Source organism: Mustela erminea, chromosome 13 (assembly GCF_009829155.1).
Source record: "Mustela erminea isolate mMusErm1 chromosome 13, mMusErm1.Pri, whole genome shotgun sequence".
NCBI lineage: Eukaryota > Metazoa > Chordata > Mammalia > Carnivora > Mustelidae > Mustela > Mustela erminea.
The window spans coordinates 16,889,076-16,894,966 of NC_045626.1; the positions used below are offsets into that span (position 1 = coordinate 16,889,076).

The window sequence follows — 5,891 nt, forward strand, 5'->3', positions numbered from 1 at the left end:
AGCACGTGAGCCCGGGAATGCCCTTTACCAGAAGTGACGTCAGACGCATTTAATTTAAAAGCTTCTCCGGCGCCTACGGTTGAGCCCAACACTTGACGGCCTCTCCATATAGATTTGTTTGGTAAATGAATGGCTGAATGCTTGAATAAACTTATTTCTGATGGTTGCTTCAAACCCTTCAGTTTGATCAAACAGATCCCAGTTCACGTAGCCAATCACGGAAAAGACGCTTCAGCCCAGCACAAACAGAACCTACTCCTTACTTTAAACACCTCTCAGAGGAAAAAATGTATTTCGAACGAGAACACCTGGCTGATCCAATTGTCCTGGAAACTGCTTGGGTTTAAAATGTTCAGATGTGCTATGGCAACTCACACATAGTTCGTATAACATTTCCTGATGATAGTTCATTGAACTAGAAGGAAAAGGACTTACCACACAAATTCAGAAATCAGCCTCATAACCAGTTAACATCAGTAGAAATCAAATATGTTCAAGACTTTCTGAAAGGTCGGTTAAGCCATGTGTAGGTTTACTAGAAGTTTGTTTTCCTACAATGGGAAGTGAGGACCCAACCACACATCTTACTTAATTCTGTTCCTATAAGCCTCTGCTTTGTACAACCTAGACTCCACCCACTTTTTGTTTTCCAGATCTTGCCTAACTACTCATTTCAACTCAACAAGCCTGGGTTAAACAACTGTGCCGGGCGCTCCGGGAGACACGACCATATTTTTTATTGACTCGGGAAAACAAGAAAGTTCATCACCAGCTAAAGTATTGAACAACAGCATGTGAGAGGCCAAGTTCGGACGACAGGCTGGTTGTGAGCACCAGTGGGTCTGCATTTACCCAGTAATCACACAGGACTGGGAACTCTGATGGAAGAGGAACCTTCTTGCCCAAACCACACAGGTGCCAAGGCATTTATTGAGCGGAAGGATTGCCTAACAGTAGCTATTTAGTGTGATAATGGCGTTTGATAGTTTGGACACAAACACCATTGTCACACTCCACAGCTCTGCTAAGGAAAATCTGTAACTTCACCGCCACACTCTGCCATGGCCACTGGTCACCATCAGGGAACCTTGCCAGCTCCACATAGTGACCTGAGCAGAGAAAAGAGGGATCACGAGTGGGGGGGAGCATCTTGAGCAACAGAAAGAGAGAAAAAGGTCAGGCTTCTGTGTCTGGAACAGTTGAGCTAACAAAGCGACCCATTGCCTTGTGTCCGCTGTTACCACCCCACAGAAGGCCTCCCACTGATAGGAATGAAACTTCCTATGGAAATGGACGGAAAATCTGTTTGCATCAATTATCTAAGAGCGTTAAGGGAGAAGGAATCCCTAAAGGGAATTGATTTTTGGAAACAAAGACTCAATGAAAAGCTGCATTATAAACTGTAGTAATATCACCAGATTCATGGGTGCCCCTCAGCTCTGACCTTCCCATCTATCTCAATCCATTGTCGGTAAATATGGTAAATTCTGCAGTCCAAGAAAATTAAAATGATGTTGCATGGGGATAGCATTTTGATGTGCTGTAATTCACTCTCAGCAATATCTACTGTATACCAAAGTATCCGATGGTGCTCAGTATTTAACTCTTACCCGCCTTGGTCATTTTCCACCAATGTAGAGGGTGGCAGATGAAGGGACATAAAGAAAAGAGGGAAAGAGAGAGAGGGGAACGGTTCGGTTTTTTGCTTACAATACTCATTTTCTAGTAAAAGGGAGTCTTCTATGAGTAACTCCCTTCTGTTTTCCTGGATTTCCTGTTAATGGTTTCTAACTGATCCACGGACTCCTGTCCACCATGGAGAATGGGAGGAAATAAATCATCTTACCTAATCCTTGACTTTCCCCCAAACGCTAGAAAAGGCAAAGGCTGGGGGCCAGTTGGTCTTTTCCAGGGATAACGGAGTTATTAACCTTTGACCAGAACCTTGCTTTGGTCATAGAACTGACTCATTCTTACCAGCTGAATATGCACCCTTCTGCATTTTTCAGTAAAAATAGCTTCTTATTCACATGCAGACCATGAAGTCACCCTCTTGGACCTAGAATGTGCAGCTCTTAGCACATCACAAAACTCTCAGTCTCCACGGAATGGCATGGTGAACCCTGCCTCTTTTCCCTCTTACCTTCTTGACTGGGTTGATTTGCTTATCCTCCTATGAGGCGCCTGACTTCCTTTGGTTCCAGTCTGCGACCCTCACTTGCCCTGACAGGCTGTGGTCATTTGCAAGGCAACAGGAATGGGCCACTTGGCCCACGGGTAGACCAGCTGTCTTCAGGGGGAGCTCTTCACCTGGGCAGTTTTGGTATGACTCACACCAAGTACAAATTCTAGAATTCCAGCTGGCCCCAGTCTGGCCAGCCCTCAGCATCCGGGCACAGCCATGGTGGACACACTCTTGTGCTTCCCCCCAGAGCTAGGCTCATCTGCTTTGTCTTTGCCTGAGGGACTTAGAAACCCCCACTTCGCGGTCACTCATGGGATGTTGCTGACCCATAACAAGAAGATCCAGAAATCTCTTGGCCTCAGTCGGGAAGAATCACTGGGTGGAGAACAATTCACTGGTTAGAAGGGTCCCGGGAGGACATGCTTGGAGAGCCGTCCATCGGGCAAGAGCTTGGGCCATTCCACCTCTCAGGACGTTAGAGCAGGGCCTGAGGACACCTGCACTTCTCCCGGTGGGCTCTGCATGCAGGAGGTGTCTTAACAATCTGCCAAAGACAGGAAAGGGAAGAAAGAGGGAAGAGAGAAGAAGAGAAGAGAAAGTTAAGGTGTTTCAGATAAGGCTGACAAAACTCCTGTTTCTATTTATTAAAACCTCTATTTCTTTGGTCCAAGAACTTTATTGCAAGCGAAAAGCCCTTGAATATTAGAAAAGATTTTCTTTTCTACCAATCTGCATGCAGATTTACCTGTAAGGTTGTCCACGGAGCCCCTGTTCATAATAGCAAACATTGCAAACCACCCATATGATAGGAAAAGGGTAATATATTTATAATATAACCTAGTCATTTGAGGTGACCTGGCTCTAAAGAGATTCAAGGTAGGTGACTGAATGAAGTCATTTACAGAACAGTATACCCAGCATGAGCTCTTTTCTGTGACAAAGCGAATACGCCCGGGGTGAAAACATTAAATGTTAACCTCGTTATCTTTGAGTGGTGGAATTATAGTTTGGTTTTTTCCTCCTTTTGTTTCTCTGCATTTATTAATGTCTGCAATTAATGTAGTACTTTTGTAATGAGAAAAATAATTAGAATTTAAACAATTTTTTTAAAATAGTTTCTTTCTTTCTTTCTTTGGTGGATCCCGTAATAAAAATTCCTTCCTACAAAATGCTCTTCTGAAATTCAGAGGTTAGAGCTTACACTGCTTGCAAAGTGAGGGCTGTGCAGAGAGAGGAGCCTCAGGCTAATTTCCTAGCAAATTTAGTGAAATACCTTATTATGCAGAACAACAATTTTATGGTCTTATTGCATCTGTCAATAAACATACTGATTGAGAGCCTAGCCTAAAAACCACAATTTTTTAAACGTGGTTATATCGGCCCTCGTTTCTCATTGCTTGTTTGTTTCTGTAGGAGTGGGTAAACTGTCTATTGGCAAAGCAGTTTATAGGAGCAAGTAGAACGTTTTTGGTTTCTTCAAATACCAACCGATAATACGCCACTAATTAAAAAAAAATAGAAGTGGTTAATGCCAGGATCTCCTTGGAGATATATATATATATATATTTTTTTTTTAATTTCATAGTCATTTCTCATTCTGCAGCTTTAAGAAACATTTTGTTCTAGTATTTTCCAATTTAACAAGTGCACTTAAATAGTACCCATTAACAAAGAAAAGAATGTTTATAAGCTGGTTGGGGATTTATTATACCTGTTACTTCCTGTGAGAAAAGTAATGCATCAGGCAAAGATGTGTCGGATGTTATTCAGGGTAATGGAGCAGAGGCCAGTTCCATTTCCCACGGCTTAGAAAAGACAAGGATCCTCTGTAAGGACCTTCTGTCTTACTTCCTAAAAGAAGTCACCTGCTATGCATTTCTAAATGTCTAGCTATCAAAACTCAGTTTCTGTAGAGTGTCCCCATCTCCCTTCCCTCAGCCTCGAATGAATCTCTAGACATTTCCAGTTGCCGTGGTCCATTCTGAATGTTGTTTTCCCACTGAGTCTGTGGGTATGAAAAACAGGCTAGCCTGGGTTTGCTCCCTTTTTTTATGACATGGGTTTCTTTCCCTAAGTGGGGAGGGAGAGTTCATGAAGGAGGAAGCCTTTGCAGGCCTAACCTTCTAGCAAATTCTTCAGCCTGTAAGTATTGTGTGTGCTTCACAGCTCCTTGCAAGGTGTTGTAGATTGCAAAGTACAAGGAATATCACAAGACTCCCTATTCTTTCTCTTGTCAGATCTAGGCTTGAGCAGCTTGTCTATGCTTTCAGATTTTGTTTTCCCAGGGGCTGAGAATGTTCTAGGGCCAGCCCTGAGGACCGAGGGCTTCCACGGTCTGTAAAGTGTCACCTTTCTGCAAACCTAACCTATTAGCATAAAAAAAGTTTTCTTAAAAAGCAAAAGATAAATGGAAATGCTTTTCTTAATTCCAAATCCACATTTACTGTCATTTCAAACAGATGTGTTAGAGGCATCAATTTGACTCTTTTAAACTGTTACCGTCTAGATGAAGGCAAAGGAAGTCAGTATCATATGCCTGAGTCTTGTCATTTTGAAAGTACATGGAAATTTTAAAATAGAATGTTCTTGTCAACAGGGAGCAAAGGCACATTTCTTTTCTCCATTGAAATCCATCTACAAGGGGAAATATGGAAAGCTCCTTAGGCCTGCAGTTAACTAGCCACGCTATCACCAGCCAGGGGTGGGGGGCAGATGGGGAAAACTCTCAGGCAGCTTGGGATCTCAACAGACTCTTCTCACAGAGTCGCTGAGGCTTGGGGAGTCCTGGGAACCAGTTTTATTCCCGCGCAGGTGTCTGACTGCAGGGCTGCGAAGGGAACAAGGCTCCAGAGGAACAACCCCGGGGCTGGCTTTTCAGAAGCATCAGAGGGGGACACAGGGAGCCCTGCGGGGGGCTTGCCCCAACGCATGGGGAAGGCCAGGGATTCCTGGCCACACGAGGCCCCTAATTCCCAATATCCTGCTCATGGGATCTTGTCTGAAGGCCTCGGTGGTACTGTTAAGTCAGACCATCCCTGGACAGGAAGTGACTCCAGGGCACTCCGAGGGCACCGGTAAAAGTCGGGGCGTCTCTGGGCCCTCCAGTCCTCCCTGGTTCCTCTCCTCCTCTGGGCTGAGAGGAACCTCCACGGAGGTCCCCGGGTTCCTCGGGCTCCCTGAAGAAAGTCATCGCGGCAGGCAAGTTCACACAGGCTGTGGCGAACACTCCCCGTCGTGCAGGCGCCGGGCGAGCTTTCTGGAAACACCTGCGCGGGGTCGCCCCTGCTCCTCCTAGTCGGCGGCCACCCCTCAAGCACGGCCTGATTCAGCCCGGGGAGCCGGAGGGGGCGCGGGGCGCGGGGAGCGGGGAGCGGGGAGCTTACCTTCCAGTCCGCGCTGGGCCCCGCCGGGTCTGGGGCCTCCTCGGGCCCCGCCGGGCTGCGGGTCTGTGCGGGCTGCACGGGGCGGCCGCGAGCCCTGAGCGGCTGTGGGGTGTAGGCCCTTCCCCTCTCCCTTTATGGGATCCAGGGATTTAAAGTAAACAGTTCTTTCTGTCTCTGATAAGTCACATTAAATGATCGATTCGGAGGCTGGGAGGGCATGACCTTAGCCCCACTAAGCCATCGTCACCTTTGGTCACGCACACTAAGCCGGGCGGGGAAGCCCAGCGCCCCCCCTCGGCCGGGTGGCGGCCTGCAGGCAGGAG

The 5,891-nt window shown here is 46.5% G+C and overlaps 1 long non-coding RNA gene across 1 annotated transcript; it reads right to left on the bottom strand.

Moving 5' to 3' along the window:
• Positions 1 to 720: 720 nt before the first annotated feature.
• Positions 721 to 5,685, bottom strand: LOC116572326. Its single transcript, XR_004278232.1, has 3 exons — positions 5,569 to 5,685; positions 2,144 to 2,729; positions 721 to 1,109 (listed from the first exon to the last, which is right to left on the bottom strand). It is a non-coding gene; the product is annotated as an uncharacterized LOC116572326 (long non-coding RNA).
• Between the last annotated feature and the right edge of the window lie 206 nt (positions 5,686 to 5,891).